This window comes from Amia ocellicauda, unplaced genomic scaffold, assembly GCF_036373705.1.
Source record: "Amia ocellicauda isolate fAmiCal2 unplaced genomic scaffold, fAmiCal2.hap1 HAP1_SCAFFOLD_84, whole genome shotgun sequence".
Lineage (NCBI taxonomy): Eukaryota > Metazoa > Chordata > Actinopteri > Amiiformes > Amiidae > Amia > Amia ocellicauda.
The window spans coordinates 357,067-378,695 of record NW_027103010.1 but is presented as its reverse complement, the minus strand read 5'-3'; the positions used below and the strand labels follow the sequence as shown (position 1 = coordinate 378,695).

The 21,629-nt window shown below is 42.4% G+C and overlaps 1 non-coding gene across 1 annotated transcript; it reads left to right on the top strand.

Annotated features, from left to right (window-relative positions):
* The first annotated feature begins 468 nt into the window (after nucleotides 1-468).
* trnag-ucc (transfer RNA glycine (anticodon UCC)) lies at nucleotides 469-540 on the top strand. Its single transcript has one exon. It is a non-coding gene; the product is annotated as a tRNA-Gly (tRNA).
* The last annotated feature ends 21,089 nt before the right edge of the window (nucleotides 541-21,629 follow it).

Below are 21,629 nucleotides of genomic sequence, written 5' to 3'. Positions count from 1 at the left end.
GTTTGATTTTTGTTTGTCCGTGTTCCACCTCGGGGGGTAAATTCAATAAACTATGCGCTAAATAAAAACTGACCTTTAAATAAACAGTATTCATCTATCGAGAATCTATGTTCATGGTTTGTATAGAAGTATTTCCACATATGCATCTGGACACTCGGGCAAGCCAGCTGAGAAGTCGCTCAAGTCGCCGCAGCTAAGTATCGCCTTTTTCTCTCGCGTTTCCTAGTTTAGTTAAGAGTCACATTGATTGTTTACGTGGTTTGTTTAGCTAAGAATGATATATCTTGCACCTGTTTTGTAGTAAGAGCAGCGACTGTTTGTTAGTGAATTTAGCAAGTTACTTAGCACACTCAACACGCCCTGTCTGTAATCAGAAGCTTTACACTGTAGGCTGTGATTATTCGCATGTATCTAGTCAGATGAATGATCTGAAATGCATCAAAAGTCATGGAATGAGAGACTTTCTGGGCGTTGGTGGTATAGTGGTGAGCATAGCTGCCTTCCAAGCAGTTGACCCGGGTTCGATTCCCGGCCAACGCAACGTTTTCTTTCTAGGCTTCCGCCAATAGCCATCATTCAAGCTATTGCGACCCTACTAAGCCTGCACTTATTGCTGTTTTCACTAACACACTTCTGGTGAACCGTTGCGCATGAACAGATGACGAATAAATGGCCTTACACTAGTATCCCACAGCACCAGCTTCGTCTGTAGAAAAACAAAGGTTCCTCTGCCTGCTGCAGGATACCCACATCACACTTGACTCGCAGACCTTTACTGCGCCCTCTTGCTTGACGTGGGCCGTGCTCCCAGAAGCGCTGTAACATACATGTGCACTTGCGTGCAAAAGTATTCGGTATTACATTTATTTGACGTGTTCATTGCTTGAATATACTTTAAAAGCTAATACACTCCTCTCCATGCTCACCAACAACAATGTTGGCGACGATGACGGCTAAAGTAAGGAGAAATAGAAATGCCACTTCCATTCACTCCAATTACTATTGTTGTTATTATTACAAGGGAAAACTATGACCCTTGGTCATCAGTGTCTTGGGCGGACAGTTATGTCATTTAACAACATCCAAGATACCCGAGCCATCAGTCATGGCGGCAGTCAGACACTCATGCAATGTTTGAAGGAGAAAGTGTTCAAATAGAGGAGCGCACAACTCTCTACGTGGCACCGATGTTAACTAGTTTTCACAGAAACCTGTGCTATGTGGCTCGTTGGTCTAGGGGTATGATTCAAAGGGTTCAAATCCCGGACGAGCCCTTTGTTTTAGTCTTCTCTCATTCATTTTCATTTTGACAGGGTACTTTTGCCAACATGAAAAACATTTCCTTCATGTATCATGACTTCATTATGGTAATATCTCATTTCGTATGTTTCCAAATAGGCCTCTTAACAATCATCTACAAGCCTACATATACCAGCATGATTTCATACAATGTGCACGATATGTAGTCCATGTCTGTCTCTCTGTCTGTCTAGATATATGTTTATAATTGAGTTGATGATAGTTGCATCTGTGCGCCAAACTGTGTCTGAGCAGCAGACTGTAACTTGAAATAATTGCATGAAAATGTCTGTATCTTCTTAATTTTATGCAGGTTAGTTCAGCTAGTAAGAAAGGTCACTATCTTTTTTATCTTTTTCTGTAACTAAACCATTCAGTCTTTCTACATGATGCCGTGAATCCAACATTTCCCCAATTCGCTCCCTGCGAGAAGACAATGCGATGTGCAATGAAAGTAATAGCCTGTCACTTGGCACTTCAGTTCTGCGTACCACCAAGTCTTATTAGACTCCTTAGTTCTAACTGCAAGTTCCCTGCCATGTCCATGAAAGGGGATTGAGTCCGTATTGAACCATTATCTAAAACACAAAACTATGAGAAAGCTTTCGTGATCTATTGGTGCGCATCGCTGCCTTCCGAGTAGTGGCCAGTACTACTACTACTAAAGGTAATTATACTAAGGAACGAATGAACGAAAGAGAGAGTATCATTACTCAGTACACTTAGAGGCTATGTGTGTACTAGTAACTTGTTACTTGATTTAAGTCACGAAAAGTCCCATCCAACGTCAGTCCCATCCTATGTAATGTGTGATGTCCAGAGCCGGCCCTAGCCATTTGGGGGCCATATGCGAGATTTGATAGTAGCCCCAGAACCATCCCCCCTCTCGATGAAAAACATTTTAGTGGTGCCCATGTTTATGGCGTATAGAGAATGTTTAGTTAAAACTAAAATAAACACAAACAATTAAATAATGCACATCACAGAACATGTATTGCACTTTAACATTCACTGTACTTGTTGAAGAAATTGATGTAATAATCAATACAAATGTAAATAGTGCACTATGCATATTGAAATCAGAGCAATAACTAATAAACTGTTTAGGTAAAATAACATCCACACCAAAAATACTCAATACTGAAAATACTATAGTGCACAAGAAACTGAATTTAAATAATACAATACTATGAAAAATCATTAGCTGACAACTGGCAAACTACTGCAGTACTTAACTACTAGCTGATCATTATCATCATTTGGATGGCAACTGGCAGTAGGCTAGCTAGCAAAGTGAGCTGGATTATTACTTTATAATGATATATAATTTATAAAGACATGTAAATTCCTCACAAAGTTATGACTTAAAGTCCCACTGCTTGGAATTTAGAAAACACAGAACATCACTAAAGTTCCCCTGACATTATCTTTATAAACTCCACCACAATATACATTATATCCATCATATTTACATTACATTTAGCATACATATCCCTGACGCATGTATTGACCTCACTGGAGACAATATGCTCGAGTCACAGATTAAATGCCCCTCTCCCTCTCGGGTTTACATGGTCTTAGTTTATTGCACTAGAGACGAGTTGTTTACCCGCAGCACTGCACAGGGCAAAGGACTGTCTTGTGCATTGCGCCTTGTTTAATACTTTGTTTTAATGATCTTACCGAGTGGTTTTTTACGTCACTGGTGGGGCTACAAAGCCATGAATCGAAGTGTTTTATCAAGTTAGGATTAAAACACGATGTACAGTACTGAACAGTGTACAACAGACCCACAACAATTTAGAGAGCATAATGATAAAGGAAACCACTGATCCGCATTATCCATGAAACGTCCATCAGCAATGTACTTTACCTTGAAACCCACAATAAATGGACCAGACCGTTACCTTGCACTTTTAAAATGCGTCCATTTCGGGAATGTTACATGGATACCATCATCTCAGACATTAGATTTTGCATGTAAACTGTGGGCTTAGATCGTGGAAAATTGTGCATGTTTTCAAAATTTCTACGCCATTTACTGGTGTTCTTGGGATGCTCCTTCTGTGTGACCGTATACCTCGAGTAAACGTATACTCGGTCTGCTTGAGCAAGTGGGTTGAAATGACGTGTGTAAGCCGAAAGCCAGTAATGTATTTTGATACCAGACATTACAGCTTTCATGACCAGGGGCGCAGCGAGGATTTCAGGGCCCCATGAAAGTAAAAAAGGTAGTTACCGAAGTGTGACCCATCGGGAGGATAGCTAAACCCGGGGGTTATGCCTGTGAGGAGAGGTTGAGGGGTGGATGAGGAAGCTCGCCACTTGATAGGTCCGGTCGTTGAGGTAGGAGGAGAAGCAAGTGAGAGCAGTCCCAGAGATTCCAAGGTCAGCGAGGCAGGAGAGGAGGATGGAGTGATCGACGGTGTCAAATGTTGCAGAGAGACCAAGGAGGATGAGGATTGAGGAGAGGGAGGCTGCCCGAGCACAGTTGAGGGAGTCAGTGACTGCCAGGACAGCAGTCTCAGTGGTGTGAGCGGTGTTTGGAAGGCGGATTGCAGAGGATCAAGAAGTGAGAGATGGGAAAGGAATGCAGAGAGCTGACAGTGGACCGCACGCTCGAGGGTCTTTGAGAGGAAGGGGAGTAGGGCGACAGGGCAGAGACAGGTGCCTCTGAGGAGAGGTGGGGTCAAGGGTAGGTTTCTTGAGGAGTGGGATGACCGCAGCTTGTTTAAATGCAAGAGGGGAAACAGCCAGAGAGGAGTGAGGAGTTGAGGAGGGAGGTGAAGAAGGGGAGTTGAAATGGAGCAGACGCTTGCAGGAGGCGAGTAGAGAGAGGGTCCAGGGGACATATTATGGGTTTGTGACCTAGGAGGAGAGAGGAAAGTTCAGAGTCTGAGAGAGGAGAGAATGAAGAAATGGAAGCTTGATCGGTGGGAGACTTGGGCAGGGTGGGAGTGGAGAGGAGACTGTTGAAGAGCTTGTGGATTTCTGTGATCTTGTAGAAGAATGAGGCAAAATGATGAGGTGAGATGAGATGAGGGAGGAGGGGGGAGATGAGAGAGAAGGTGGAGTAAAGCTTGCAGGGGTTGTGGACAGTGGATTCAAAGAATGACTGGAAGTAAGACTGAGGTGAGCGAGGAGGGGAATGTGGGCAGTAGAGAGTGGTAGAGTGCGAGGGTCGTTGGGAGTTTGGATCTCTTCCACTTGTGCTCAGTGGTGCGCAGACTGGATCAGGTCGAGCGGAGAACAGAAGAGATCCAAGGCTGAGGAGGGGAGGGACGGACAGAACGAGACGGTGTAAATGAAGAACTTTTTCCTGAATCAGGAGCGATTCAAACTTCCGGTTTGAAATAGCTGTAGAACTGTCGCTATTTCAGTTGGAATTTCATGAATAAATTAATATAGGGACAACCTATGGACTGCCTACAAGACGCACAATCCCAAGAAAAAGGGAGCAAAGTCGATCCACGAATTGTTTATGAAGGCAAAAAAAAAATAGGCAATTAACCAATCGTGAAGCATGAACCGATTCCAAAGTACAACAACCCTGCTAGCACATTGCCTCAATGCTGTAGCAATATAAATGATATTGCTACAATGTTATTGGCAATGTTGTGTGTTAGCAGGGAATACCTGTACAGTTTTTTTCCAACAATCTGCAAAGTTAAATACTGGTGCTGAAAAATTAGGTACTAATAAAACAGAAGTATTTGGCACACACAAGTAATGTGTGTTGGTTCGGCAGTTACTGCTCTCAGGAAGGTAATGTGACTGCCTCCCGTCTCCCCAAAGCTCCCGTCATTGATGAAGCAGGCGTGACCGCACCTTCCCAAGCTCTTCACTATGACTTCACATCTTGTCGCTATTAAAATCTAGGATGTGTCACAGAGTGGAAGTTATACAGTACCACTGGGGGGTAAAACTTATGGAAGCACGACTACACCACCTAGCGGTTGTCTACAGCCGCTAGGACCCATTGGGAGGTTGTCGATTGCCCAAATATGCCCATTTTGCATTTACTACCTCTCAATTCTCCCTTCGATTTAGGTTATTTAAATTGGGGAATCTCAAGCCAGGAGCACACCACAGACCACACAAGACAGGTATACAATTAACTGGATTACAAATCTCTAATATAAAATCCATCAGACTTCCTCTTTATGTTAAAAAGACAAAAGTTCAAACTAAAAAATGCATTCGTGGAGGGTTCTGTTGGTCTCCTCCGGCAGCACCAGGAGCTGGAATGGGGCAGGCAATAGTCCACGTGTCCTAGTACAAAGTAATGAGGGGCTCCGACAAAAATTCAGCTTCTGCTCTGGTCCGGGTTTGGCAATACAAAGAAATTACAATGTCCATGTACAGTCCAAGAAAACAATGGCCGAGTAAAAAAAAAAAAAAAAACAGGTTGTTTGTTGTTATCCTTTGAAACACTACTGTAGTTCAAAAAGCCTGTACGCTATCCCTTCTCTGGATACTCTCGCTAGCGTTGCAGAGGTCGCCTCAGCTCTCCTCTGGGTCTCTTAGCCCTTTCCGTTACTTGTCCATCAAGTCCTTCGTTCGCCTTTGGCTCCACGTTTCGTTCCCGTTGCTCTGCAATCCCGTCCCCCCCAGCTCCACCCCGGGAGCATTTTATCTCCAGCCTAACAGGTGCTCCTCATGGTCAATTATTGAATTTCGTAGAACCTGGCGAATAAGCGGGTACTCTCATGAATGCGTGATTAGCCATGTGTATATTTAAATCAATCAATCGTAAATAAAACTCGTGCATTTCCGTGAAGTGAAGCGGGACATTCAAAGTAAACAAACGTGATTTTAATGGGAATAATGTGATAATATAAGAGGTTTAAAGTGAATTAATAAAACAAAACAAAAAGCAATAAAAAACACACAAAACAAATACCAAAATACCATTGCTAGTGATGCAGTAAAGGGACACTGTTTGGAATGAATGAGAATTGTGCATTCTTACCGATGCCCCACAACGATCACACCTTTTGATCGATCAGCTATTTAACTCTTTCATCAACCTCCATTACCTATAACATAATTCTGAGAAATATACCTTTTCTTTCAAGTGTGCTGCAGGAAACATCCACTTATTTATAATTCGTTTTATGTCACTTGTTTGCTGCAAGAAAGGCAAGGCGGTAAGGCTGTAGAACACTGCTACATTATGCATCTTGCACTATGGTGTCGGTAATATAGTTTTTTCGTGCAATACTTATTTATATTGTATTCATAATTCGTTTTGTCACTTGTTTCTTGCATACTGTTTTTATTTTGTGTGTTTTTTTCTTGTTTCAAACATAAAGAAAATCTAAGACATGAAGCTATGCAGTTTCTGTGTAAGTGTATGAACACAATGATCGGTGGTGGAATTGGCTGCGATGCAAGGGGACCAGCTAAAATCTTGCCTAGGGCATCAAATTGGTCAGGGCCGGCCCAGGGCGGAATGACTGATGTGAGTAGATAGTAGGGTTTTTTGGGCGCGGCCTATTTTGTTATGACGTATGCCCTAAGCTTATTAATATTCCTACGTCATAATTGGGGGGCGTGATTTTAGAGTTATTTCCTTAATTATTCCTACGTCATATCCGCCAGAAAGTGTACACCCCTAAAACCCTGAACAACAAGGCCCCCCATAACCGGTTGTTCTTGTTGTTCTTGTTGGTCAACTGTAGAGTGTGAATGGGTCGGCTCTTCCTGTAGCGGTTGGGGGTCTTTTTTAAATATACATGTAAGGGGCCCAGGTCTTAACAATGCCATTTTGAATAGTGCGTTTATCATATTCACACTGTCTCTGTCTCTGTCACTGTCTGTCTCTCTCTCTCTGTCTCTCTCGCCCAAGCATTTTATAAGATCAACAAGTTCTGTTGTCTGTAATGGTCCCAGGTCTTAACAATGCCATTTTGAATAGTGCGTTTATCATATTCACACTGGCTCTGTCTCTGTCTGTCTCTATATCTCTCTCTCTCGCCCAATCATTTTATAAGATCAACAAGTTCTGTTGTCTGTAATGGTCACAGGTCCTAACAATGCCTGTTTTGCATAGGGTACTTATGTTAACCCCAATGTATATGGCTCTGTCTCTCCCCTCAAATTTAATTAAAAATAAAATTAAAAAAAAGAGGGTGTGTGTGTGTGTGGGTGTTTGTGGGTATAGGTTAATTGTATTTGTATATAAAAAAATAAATAAAAAATAAAAAAAATAAAAGCTGTGGTTATATTTTATCTCACACATAATGTGTTCATTCGTTTTACTTAAATACATTCTAGGGTCTTAAAGCTCATAAGAGTTAGACTTAAGATAAGGATATGTTTTTAAGGTATTTTAGCAGGCTCAATCCCTGATGATAAGGAATCATTTAAAAAATAAAAACAACTGATCACTCAATGCTAAATAGATCACAACACTCAAGGCTAAATCACTCACACCACGGGGGACGGGGGTGGGCTCAGACAAACGTAGGCATGGCGTGTGGTCTCAAAACATTCAGAATACTTTTAAACTATATAATTTATAAGCTTTGTAAAATAAACCCAAATATCTCTTTTGTGGGGATAAATGCTGTTCTGAGTAGTTTGTGACTTGTTTAATACCAAACAAAGCATCGCTATTAAAAAAAAAAAAAAAAAAAAAAAATCACTGTAAAAGCGCTACTTATTTTAGATCTTTATAGTTATTTTCTTGGCTCAGGTTGTTTTTTAGCGCGTATAAAGGCCTGAAATATTCTTAGTGTTTATTGACTATAGGTCTTGATGCTTAAAAATGTTTTTTTGAGAGACCAAAAGGTTCTAATAAAAGTTTAGAGTAGAGAGGAGAGAGATCGTCGCCATCTTGGTTTCTATTTGAAATTGATGCAGGGTCATTTTATTGGTTGGTTTTGATATGTTAATTGATAACAGGACGGCACAAAGGCCAGCCCAGAACAATGCCTTACAAGCAGATCCGGCATCCGGCCATCAGTATAAGTATGAAGGTCTGGTCTTCAGCTCGACAGACTCATACTGACCTTTCGATTTAAGCCTAAAGATCAACAATGTCCGGAAACAACATCAACGACTTCGATTTAAACGAGTTTTTAGGTAAGTCTTCAGATTATTTTCATTGACTCAGAGCGTGGGCATGTATTGTAAATAAGGTTATAACATCTGTTTTAAGTTCTGTAAAATTATTTTTCAGCCAGTCAACAGGAGTTAATTCCCAACGCTGAGGAGATCATCTGGAACAACGACGGTAAGATTTTTGTGTTTGCGCTCAAGGGTTCTTATGTATGGGTGTGTGGTTGTGTTTTGAAGCGGCTCATTAGAGTTATGAAAACGTTTTAATATATATTAATGGCGGTCTCTTTAATTACACAGAAACTATCGAAAGGCCTGTGATTAATGTCTCCGAGGATCAACCAAGAGAAGTGGTTGTCCCTAGACAGGCTGTCTGCCGACCGGGTAAGAACTAAACCCCTGTTTGTTTGTATAACGTTTCGGTAAGATGTTTGAGGCCCGTTTTGTTAATTTAAAAAAATATCCTTTCTAACAGTATTAAGAAACGTGGTTCGAGACAACGAAAGGCCTTCCACATCGAGGGATTGTTTCGTTTTACCTTCGAGAACCGTAACCTTTCAAGAATCTGAAAGGCCGTCAGCCCCTGTATCTGATAGCGGTGAGTATATATCTGCCGCTTGTAAGAGGTTAAAGCTTTTTATAAAGAGGGGTGGTTAAAGGTTAAACATGTCTCTTACCTTCACAGAAGTGCAAAAAGCTAAATCAGCTGAAAAACATAAGAAACGATTATTCTTTGGAGGTAAGTAAGATCTTTCAAACTTTAATGTTTTTAAAAGGGTTTTGTTTGCCCGTTGAGGGCTAATATTTAAGCGAGGGGTGTCCATTTCCTGTAGGTCTTGGGGGTTCTGGGAAAGATCTTTAGAAGTCCGGACAGGTCTAGGCTTGTTTCTGGGGCATGTGTTTAGAAATGACCGATTGCCCGACCGTCTGGTTAGGAAGTAAAGCTGTCCGAAAGGTTTTAGTAAGTTGTTTGGCTTATCTCCCGCAATTATACTTCTGTTTTAAAGTGGCTGTAGGAAAAGGCTTGAAGGTGTTCATTGTATTTAATATTTAAACAGATCGTGAAAACGTTTGTGAAACAGGAAGTCCCGGGATCAGGAAGCGTTTACACTTGGAAGGTTCGTTTAAAAATGAAATGTGGTGTGTGTGTGTATAAAAAGTGTTTTATTAACAATATTACATTTAAGAAACAGTTTATTTACAGAGGCTTCTCTGTTTTACATTTATTATCAAGTCCTAATAAATATATTGTCTGTAAATAATAAGGCGTTGTAGTGAATGTCTAAGCCTATTTTCAAAGGTCTAAAAAAGCTAAAGGTTTTGAAGGTCCTGGACATGTTGTTTTAAGTTTGATTTCTGTCGCCGTTTAAAGATGTAAATGTAATGTATATTTTTATTCTTCCCAAGACTCTTGGGATAGTCATTCTGTGGATGAGCTATTGAGGACAATTACCCCGTCTAAGTGGGATCAAACATCTTCCCCGGAGAGATCACCGAGAGGATCCCCCACGGTGGTCTTGGAGACCCCCCAACATCTACTCAGGCCACAGCCTTCTGGGGGTAATTCAACAATCCAGATTCAGCCCGCCGCATTGTCGGGCGGAACAAATACAGGCAACCAACAACCTCAGGGGTCGCCGTCAGTCAGGGTTGACACACCACCCAACGACGGACTGGTTTCAACATCGTCCCCCCAGCCCCGTTTCTTGGCTACAGAAACGCTGAACAGTACACCGCGATTGGCCAGGGTGTCACCGCAAAGGCCTTCTTGGTCTCCGTCCGTGAGTATACGCTCGCTCCCTGCCTCCTTCGACCGAGATTTACCGGAGCGACCATCCTCTGCAGCTGAGCCAGGACACCATCCCCCGGAGCTACTTCCTGAAGGTCGGCATGAGTTGCTACATACCTTGTTACTAAATCAAAGACTTGTGTTAGTGGGGCAAAACCTTGTGATAGAGAGTCAAAACACCCTTATTAATACCCTTACTAACGAATTGTACCGTATTTAATGTTTTAATAGATACAAAACGCCTTACTATTGTGGGTTGTTGGAAAAATAAAAAATAAAAAAAAATGTCCGGACTTGGTAAAAGAACTCACAAACTAAAGGATTATGAACAAGTTAGGGCCCCAAAAAGACCTTCCCGAGAGAACACCCCCGGCCCTGTTGTGAACTCCTCTGATGTCCCAATGAACCAGGAACTATTACAAATGATAAATGATTTAAATAACCCCCAATCACCACCGATAGAATGTGAATTACCAGATTTACCGGTGAACCCCGACCTGTTACAGATGGTCAATGATCTAAATAACCACCTCCCAACGGTAGCGCTTATAGAGGTTCAACCCCTAGTTCACCCCGATTTGTTTGAAATGGTGGAGGCTTTGGAGACGCTACCCCGACCAAATTCTGCCCCTATTATAAATGATTTGAGACCATTAGAACACAGTACGGCGGCAGAAGCAGCCGTCACTATAGAGGAGGGTCTTGACATTAACCGGGTGGATATCTTTGAAGGACTTTTACAGGCTTTAAATGAGCCTCCTCAAAAAGGGGGTTTTGTAGATGTCAGCGGTGGGGGTGTTCGGAATGTGGAGGGTTCTGAGACTGATAAGGCTGTGGATGACATGCTCTGTGAGAATGTAGGGGTTGAAGGCTTTGTTCAAAATGATGATGTGTCCAAGAGTACCAGTGATCCCGTGATTATAGATAGACCGGCCTATAACAATTTTGAAATGATTCAGCGTTTTAATTTTGCAGAACTTTTAAATTGTGACAATTATGCAGAAATATTTGTCAACATACACGAGGCCTTGCAAAACATGCTTGAACAGGTTGCTGAAAGGGTCAGACCTCGAGATGTTGTACAGTTAGAACTCAGAGGGGATGATTTGTTTAGCAACCTATCTGTAATGCTGAGTGGAGATAATTTAGATGTTGATGAATTTCTGGCTAAAATCGAAGCGTTATTGCAAAGTAACGCATCCATCTTAGCTGATGAAAGTCTGTCTCTGGTAATGAATGTGTTTCGTAACCCTGAGGGTGGGGCGCTTAGAAGACTGTCGAAATGCTTGAAGAACGACATAATTAGGAACAAGCTCAGGCAATTAGTGGTGAGTTCCAATGGTGACAATAAGCTCTGTTTTGCTTACAGTTTAATAAAACTACTCACCCCCGACATGCCTGAACCCCAAGCTATGCAAGAGGCTTTAATGCTTCATCAGAGGGCCGGCTTAAACTCTCAACAGATGGTTGCCTTTTCAGACATTGCCATGTTTGAGGAGTTGTTGTCTTTAAAAATTGTTGTGTGGTACCGTTGTGAGGTAAAGGAAGTATTTGTGAAATTTCAGACACATCCTGAAACCCATACACAGACACTGTTTCTCTTCCTAAGTGATAGTCATTACTTTGGAATAAAGAGTTTGACGGCTTTTTTGGGTTGTTCGTATGTTTGTCATTGGTGTTATAAGGCCTTCAATGATAAGCTTAAGCACCGCTGTGACGGTTACTGTAACGTCTGTTTCAATCCGCAATGTCGTAAGGGTTTGGCCCCTACCATTCGATGTAAAGATTGCTTAAGGATTTGTCTCTCCGCGTTCTGTTTTTCCGAACATAAGGTGCAGAGGGCCGCTGCTGAGGGGGTTAAAAAACGGAGTTATTGTGATCAAACTAAATATTGCCCGCAGTGTTGCCTCCAGTACCGTTTTCATGAGGTTAAACCACACAAATGTCTGGAACCGAGATGTAGGATCTGTAATGCGGATTTAACCCCGGGGTCTGAACACCAGTGCTTTATTCAGCCGGTTAAAAAGGAGCCGCCGCACAACCGGTATGTCGTTTTTTATTTTGAATGCCGGCAAGAAAACGGGGTCCATGTTGCTAATTATATACACTGTATTGACATGTTGGATTGTGAGTGGTCAGCTAGCTAAACCAAAATACCTCAATTACACATTTATTGCCCACAATGCTAAGGGTTATGATTCTTACATATTGATGAAGTATCTGGTGGAAAATGGGGTGACCCCAAAAATAATAGCTCAGGGTAGCAAGATCATGTGTTTCACCGACGAGGCTTTCAACCAACGTTACATAGACTCGTTAAATTTCCTCCCCATGAAATTGAGCGCTTTGCCTAAAGCTCTGGGTTTTGAGGCTCAGAAGAAAGGTTGGTTCTGCCATTTTTTTAATACTAAGGACACTCAAAATTATCGAGGGTCCTACCCGCCCGCCTCTTATTATGGGGTTGATACTATGATGTCTCATGAGAGGGAGGAATTCTTTAAATGGTACAATACGGTTAAGGGAGGTGTTTTTGATTTCCGAGAAGAGATGGCCGCTTATTGTAAAAATGATGTGGTGATCCTTAAAGAAGCCTGTTTGCGTTTCCGCGCCGAGGTTATCAACACGTCGGGTCTCGACCCTTTGCAAAGTGTGACCATAGCGTCTCTCTGCATGAAAATGTATCGATCCAATTTCTTGCAGAAAAACACTATAGCGGTCACCACTTCTGACAACTATCGTGCTAGACAAAAGAACTTTTCGACTGTCTCCATACAGTGGCTGGAATATCTGAGTGCCCGGGATAACATCTTCATCAGACATGCTTTAAATCAAGGGGAAGTCAAAATGGGTCCTTACTACTTAGACGGTTTTAGCGACGTGTCCGGGCGGCGTACCGCTTATGAGTTTGCTGGTTGTATTTACCAGGGCTGTCCTCAGTGCTTCGACCCAAACACCTTTAACCCCGTAACACAAAAACTCTGCGGTGATATGTACTATGATTTCCAGGAACGAATTGAAACTTTAAAAAACACCTATGGTTTGAATGTACTGGTGATTTGGGAACACGCGTGGACGACCCTGAAGCAACAGGATGTGGGGGTACAACGGTTTATGGAAACCTTGGACTTTCCTGAACGTCTAGAGCCCAGGGGTGCGTTATTTGGGGGTCGTACCAACGCCCTCTGTTTACATTATGAGGTAAAGGAGGGTGAGAGAGTAGATTACTATGATTTCACCAGTCTGTACCCTTATGTCAACAAGACCAAAATGTACCCGGTGGGGCATCCAACCATTGTTTATCGTGACTTTCTCGAAATCGGACAGTACTTTGGTTTGATCAAAGTCAGCATGTACCCTCCTCGCGAGCTGTTCTTACCCGTGTTGCCTTACAGGTGTTCGGGAAAATTGATGTTCCCTCTGTGTAGAACGTGTGTGGAAACTGAAAATCAAAATACCTCTTGTCTGCACAGTGATGACGAGAGAGCGCTGACGGGTGTCTGGTGTAGCATTGAGCTTGACAAGGCGGTGGAGAAAGGTTACAGAGTCGGTAAGGTGTATGAGGTTTGGCATTTTTCTGAAAAATCTGATACTCTTTTTGCTGAGTACATTATGACCCATCTGAAAGGGAAACAGGAGGCATCGGGCTATCCCTCATGGTGTGTTGACTCCGCTGCCAAAGAGCGGTACGTTCAGCAATATTTTGAAAAGGAAGGGATCCGTCTAGAGCCGGGGAACATAACTGTAAACCCCGCCAAGAGACAAATGTCCAAACTGATTTTAAACAGTCTGTGGGGTAAGTTTGGGGAAAGAAATAACCGTCTAAACACAACCTTGATTAAAACCCCTGAACAGTTTATAGAATTTATGTTTTCCAAACAACATGCAGTATCACACTTTCAATTCTTAAATGACCACGTGGCACAGGTCCAGTGGAGGGCCCCTAAAGATTTCCCCACCAAACAGGGAAACGTTAATGTTTTCATAGCGGTTTTTACCACGGCTTACGCCCGGCTTGAACTGTACAACTTAATGGATCAGCTGCAGGAACGCACGCTCTATCATGATACTGACTCTGTAATCTTTGTCACCAGGCCAGGGGATTGGGTCCCTCCCCTCGGGGACTACCTTGGGGAGTTAACGAGTGAGCTAGATCCTCAGGACCACATAGTTGAGTTTGTTTCAGGGGGTCCTAAGACTTACGCATACAGAACGGCTGCGGGTAAGACCTGTATGAAAGTTAAGGGTTTCACTCTGAACCATTGTAACAACAAGCTCATTAACATCAAGTCTCTGACGACCCTGGTACAAAGTTTTGTAACCGAGAAAGACGCGCCTCCTCGCGAGATTATTACAGCCGGAAATCAGATCTATCGCAATAAAAAGGGGTACACATTGGAAAATAGATCACTAAACAAACGGTTCAGGGTGGTGTACAATAAAAGAGTGTTGAAGACTGATTATACCACTCTGCCTTATGGATATTAGCGGTGGTTTTGATAACAGACTTCAACACCCTTTCTCCTGTATTATAGCCGGTCCCTCCAATTCGGGTAAGAGCTATCTTATAAAGAACATCATAGAAGATGTGGACGCAACCGTGTCCCAAGCTCTTGACAACATAGTGTGGTGTTACTCTTGCTGGCAACCTCTCTACGATGATTTGGCATAAAAAAAAAAAAATCTGAAATTTGTGCAAGGTCTCCCCGCCTCGTTGTGTGACGATGACCTGTTCCCGCCCGGACAAACTAATCTAGTGATCCTTGATGACCTGATGGAGCAGGCCGGTGACAACAGTGAAGTGGAAAAAGCTTTCACAAAGTACACTCATCATAGGAATTTAAGTATTATTTATTTAGTTCAAAATCTATTTTTTCAAGGTAAAAAAAGCCGCACTATTAATTTAAATGCCAATTATATAATTATTTTTAAAAACCCCAGAGATAAACTACAGGTCACCGTCTTGGCTCGTCAAATGTACCCTAACCAGACCAAATTCTTTTTGGAGGCATTTGAGGATGCCACCAAAAAACCCTACGGGTACTTGATTGTGGACTTAAAAGCACAAACCCCAGAAGACTTTCGCCTCAGAACAGGTTTGTGCCCGCCCGATTGGCCGGCAGTGTATGTGCTAAAGAAAAGGAAATAAATAAGAATGTCTGTTCGGATTAAAAGAAATCTGCCGCTTTTGCAAATGTTATTTGAGGGGAGCCCGTGCCATAGGAAAGCTGTGCTGGCAGGGGCCCCCTCGGATTTGATCGAGACCCTGTGTAAAATAGCTTTTAACATCTTACGCGGTAATATACCCCTAACCCCTTCTCAACATTCTAAACTCAAAAAACAAAAAGCGGTTATCAAGATCATCGCTAATAAGAAGTATTCTATTAAAAGAAAAAGAAAGAAGATTAATCAAACCGGAGGTTTTATAGGACCGCTGTTGAGCATAGCCGTGCCTTTCCTAACCAGTCTTCTAGCTTCCAGAGTGGGTTAATAATGGAATATGCTCAGAAAATGTTTTTGATCCCTCAGGAGCAGCTTGAGAAACTGAGAAAAAATGTTGTCGGGCCAGAGCCCATTAGACAAACGGCCGAAAACAACCTGGACTCTGAAATGAAAGCTATACTGGCCAGGGCCGATTTAAATCAGTATTCCAAAGCCCAGATGTATAGCAACACGTTACAGCTCTACCTCCGTCTGGTTAGACAGGGTGAAAAAGATCAAAACATTTTAACTTTAACCATGGCCTCTCAAGAAAATGGTTCTGGGACTGATGCGGGGGGTACGGTTGATAAAGATGTTGCGGTGCCCGAACCTGTTGAGAGTTCAGAGGGAGATGTTGTAACGGATGTTTTGAGAAACATGCCGGCCAGAAGCAAAAGACATGCAGAATATATTCTGCACAAAATGGTTCAGAAACCGCGGGTAACGACTTGGAATGAACAGGGTGAATTTGTTTTTAAAGGACAACTGCTCAAAGGTTCACACATGTTTGATTTGTTGAAGAGTGTCACTAGCACTAATAAGGTACCCGATAGTCGCCGACCTGTAGGCTGGAATGCTTTCCTACAGGCGATGGCCTGTCTGAACATACCCCAATCAACAGTCCCTAACCAGGAAACGCGACAAAAAATCCGTCTGTGTAAAGAGGTGGTGACTGATCTGACGCCGATATCTCATTACTCTGACCGTGTTGAGCAACCCTCCTCAGGATCTATCCATCGTTGGGAAGCTTATTAGTCTCATGTTTTTATTTGTCTCCCCTGTAAATAAGGAACCGACAAACCATTTTTTTATTTTTATTTTTTATTTTCAAATGTTGTACATTTATTTATAACATAACCCTGCTTTGTATAAGATTTGTGCTGAATAAAAACAAAACTAATGATTCAAAGGCTGTTTTCATTATTTTTTCACTTTAACACGCATGACATCTTTTAAAATCCTCACAAGAACACCCCATCTGTATACATGGCTGGCTAGGGTCGTAAGTAATTGTGTTATAAGGGGGGGTCCACAGTGTCCTGACAAACTCTGCCACTTTTTTATCATTTTGGCCTAAATCCTCACTGTACAAGGACATAATATCGGGGTATGACCTTCCTTTAGATCTATGATATAAGAAAAACACACAGTGTTGACCACAAGTGAAGGTCTGAAGACTTTGTACTTGACGACCGCTGTAAATGGTTTCTTGACAGTTGTTGAGCAGAAAGTTATTGATCTTCCGAGGGAAAGGTCTGAAATCCGGGGGGTTTCCATAGGAATCAAAAAATTCCCCACGGCGGTCCTCCCTTAGATAAATAGCCAGCCAATGTTCTCCAGGCATATTTTTAGGGTGTGTGTTGATTATGTACATTGCAGGTAAATTCTTGATCTTAAATTTAGGCAGCTGGTCGCAGGCGTAGACTCCTTGAAACACTTTCCGTGAGCCGTCCAGGGCATTCATGATGTGGTTGAGCTCTCTGGTGTTCATTTTAATAATAATCATACGGAACGTTTCTCCTCTGATTCACCTCAATAATGTTGTCAAACACAGCATACACGACCATATTTACAGTGCGTGGTAGAGGCTGCTTGAAACGCATCTCCAAACGCATATTGCCCGTCTTCATCAGTGAAAAATGTTGTCCACACTCTTCGTCAGGGGTCAGGTTGAAACCGTACAGGGTGTAACCGCTGCAGTATTCCCGGCGATCGATCAGCAGAGGTTGATCCTTGAGATGGCGACCCGTAGCCAGTACTAGACTGTAATATTCACGAACCGCGTTGCCGTTTTCAAAGTCAGGTTGAAAAGGTCTGGATGGAACCTGCACACCATCGACGTACAGTGCTATAAATTCCGCGTTATAATGTTTAAAGTTAAAGGGGTTCTTGTTGTAAACCCCGGTAAATGCATCATTATCCACGAGACCTATAATAACCTGTTTTGGGAGCTGGCCTAGAAACAGATTTTCCTGGTTCATCACCCGTGTCCCTGCGGGGATACTGTGGACTTTCATATAGACTCTTTCGATCGGGTACTTGGCGTTTGCCGTCATTAAAGCCTGCGCATGTCCTAGTTTAACCGCCGGGGAGACGGATACTTTTTTCACAAACAGCGAGGCCGATAATATGGTCAGTTTATATTTTTCAGTATCAGGGGTCATCAGACAAAAAGCACTTTTACTACGGATCATTTTAATTTTAATGTCTACCCCGTTGAGCATGAGTTTTTCTTGGAAAAATATGTGTGCATGAATATGTCCCATTAGCTCAAAGGTCCTCCCTTCTGTTGAAAAGGCCGTTCTTTTTTGCAAACCCTTATTGAGTCCCTCTGGATCCTGGTCGTCCATAGCTTCCGGGGTGTCTTTGAAGAAAAGGCCGGGGCTGAACTGTTTGCTTAGGGTCTCCTCACTATAATTAAGGATACACTCCATCATGGCCCTATAGGGGTAAGTATTGCTGCTTTGACTAATGAGCCGATCTCCCAGGGTCACATCCACCTGTGAAAACATGGTGGCCACCGGGTAATTGATGACCCCAGCGTTGGCCGTCTTCTCGATTGCATCGCCATCCTCATCAGTCACTTTACAGTTCATTAAAATAAATGTGTTATTCAAATCAATATAATCCTCGCCATTGCCAGCTATAAAAAACTCCAGAGGGGCCGTATCTGAAATTGCGGAAAGAGGGGGTATCTCTACATATATGCTCTTATCTATACTCGTTTGAGTGTATGGAACTGTAAACAGATCCAGTTCTGATTTGACGCATTCTTCCGATAGACTGTGGACAAAAGACATTTTTAAAAGATGTATCCTGAGGCTCTATTTGTCTTTCTTTGAGATTTTCTTTTTGCAGGTTTTTTCTTGTGCTGCTTCCTTCTCCGAGTGTTTCCACGATATGTTGGAGAATGAGAGCTTCTTCGTTTTTTGTTAGCCACGGATCTTCGTCGCCCTGGTGGACACATACTGTTTCTTCTTTTACCCCCCCTCCTCGCCATTACCATGAGACCCGAACCCTCCTGCTGCTCATGGCTAGCTGCCCGGTTCATAACATTGGTGAACACGTCACTAACAATATTTTTAGCCGCTGATTTCAAGTGGGGTCTGGCTATAGCAAAGCCTCTCTTAAGCAGGGGTACGGCCATTCTAAAGAGACCACGAAAGAGTCCTCCTAGACCGGCTCCATACATTGTGGGGGCTCCTACAAAACCGGGCAAGCCGTTCCCGGCTTGCATCTTGTAATAATCCACATAGGCGCTAGGATCTACATAACCCCTCGAGGTAGCCATTTTAATAATGTACACACTGTTTCAGGGGTCGAAAATGTAGTTTGACAATAACTTTACCGAAGCGGAAGGGTACGTTGATATTCTGATCCGATTTTACTTCGATCGTGATGTTGTCAAAGTGGGTCTTTGAGACTGGTACGTAGTGTGGCTTGTCATAAGTAATTGTGACCATGTCATTGCTTTTACCTTTAATAAGTACATTTCTCAAAAGGGGGACATAGCTATCCCCGACCCTCTGGTGTGTTATGATATCCGTATACACATAAAGAGTGTAAAAGCCGCCCCTGATGTCAGCCGGGAAGGGGGCCACCACTTCTGAGAACCTGCTCTCTGTGTCAGAATAGAACCCTAATATACGCCCCAGTTGTCCTTTGGTTTGAATGCTAATACCAGGTTTTGACACCTTGTACACTCTGTTTTTAATAGGGTTGTAATATAGCTTGATGTTGGGGGTGCCTTCTGAGAACTGTTTATGCATCTCATCTAATATTGTATCCACATTGTCATAATAACCTCCTTGCATCGTGAATGTCCATTGACTCTTTTTAACATCGTCAAAAATGGCGAAGGTGGCATCCTTATCTTGTAAAACAGCCCAAGTGTAAGGATACTGTATTTCCGCCAACCCCACTTCCCACGACCCCCTTAGATCTATAGATTTTCCAAATTGTACCGTGTAACTGGATATTTCATTTTTAGGGTATATATCGAGAGAGGCGTTACTGGGTAGAGTCACGTAGAAGCCTCCTGATTCCATCTTGAGTATCGAATGTAATGACCCCCTCACACCGGCGGGCATGTTGTTATAAGGCTTGAATATCACAAACCTGTTGTTCAGGGACCCAACTATTGAACTTTTCAGGCCATCCAAGCCATTTCACCAACACATATTTTTTCCGGTTCTGGGTTTTCTCAGCTAATATCTTTTCAACTCTGTATACAATGTCTTTACCCACAATAATTTTTTGTAACTCGGCTTCGTAAAACGTTCCTTCTATATCCTCCCCGTCATAGTCTTTTAACCGGTACACGGGGGGGTCTCTAGCCACCTGTTCGGTAACTGTAAAATATTCGTCAGAAAATGTTTGTTCATAATCTTTGGCAAAAGTACTCCTTAGCTTTGAAACGCGAACCACATCGCCGATGTTGAACTTATAAGTAGTTTTCCCCTTCTTAATAAATGGGCCGTATAATTTTTTATAGACCTTAAAAGAATTACTTTGATCAACATCTATAGGCTTCATTTTAATACTGGCGTGATACCCTTGGTTGTAAGCATCGATAAAATCCTGAACTTTATCAAAATACTTGAACGTGTTGACCGCTGTAAAATATCTCCACATTTTGGTCTTTATGGTGCGGTTAAACCTCTCCACCACCGATGCCTTAAGCTCATTACCGGTGGTGAAATGATGTATTTTGTGTCTCTTCAGTAGATTCTGAAATTCTCTGTTGAGAAACTCTTTTCCTTTATCAGTCTGCAGTTTTTTAGGACATCGTCCCTGGGACAATATATCCTCAAAGGCCCTTGTCACCGCCCGACCTGTTTTATTATGTAGAATGCGAGCCCAGGCATATTTTGATAACACATCGATACACATCAATATAAATTTGTGACCATTGTTATGTTTTGATAAATTTGACATATCGACTAGATCCATTTGCCATTGTGAGTCTATGTCAGTTGCATATACACGGTTTCTTTTAAAGTTAATCCTGAGAGGTTTATGTAAGGTATAGGCGTCTTGTTCCCGTAACCATTCTGAAACAACCACATCATTAACCTTCACACCGGCCTCAGCGAGTCCCCTTTGAAAACCCTTCTTACCCGCCAAACCCCCAATCGTGGCTGGGTTGTAGTATAGTTCATGCATTTGGGGAGCTTGCCGAGTCATTCTGCCAAATAAACACACAGACCCACACTATGCGCAAAGTTTTTATACAAGGTTTTTTATTCAACTTCAGGAGAGCAGATACCCCTTTTTAGACATTTGAGAAAAGTATAACATACACAACAATTTTTTCTACGGTCCAGACAAAAAGAAATCAGATGATTGGTTACTTGATCTATATCAACAAATACCTGTTTCTTTATCTTGTAGGCACACACCTCAGTTACATATGTAAATAAAACAACAATATGACCTATTTTAAAAGTAAACAGAGGGGTATTAAACATGCTCAGTAAAAGGTCATACAGATGTTGATGAAATGGCCTAATATCATTCTTGGCCCCCTTGAGCGCTTCATCCCAGTGTTCATACCCCCCGGTCTTTGTTACAGCAACCATTAACTTTTCCAGGTTTGAAAGTTGATCCTCATCGATGGTTAAATCTGTAGAGAAAAGGCTCGCGTTGGCTACTTTTCTGTCAAGCACATGGTGTAATAGCGCTCTCAGGTTAGCTGCAGAGTGTTGATGACAGAACCAGTTGCAGCAGCAGTCCAGAACATTCCCCATGTTCAAAGTCCCTTAGTTCAGGTCAGAGTCTGAATCAGTGGCGTAGATGTCGAATTCTTCGTCGCTGCCCCCAGCTTTAACTTCTTTACGGAAGAAATAAGCTTTTAGCTTGCCAGCGGTTTTTCTACTTGGCTCATCCAGGTCATTGAGCAGCTGCCCAAGTTTCTCTATTATAAACGGCTCCTTTTTCAGCTCCAGCAAAATCTCATCTATGATTTTCTGGACTTGTCCAGCAGTGACATGTATGT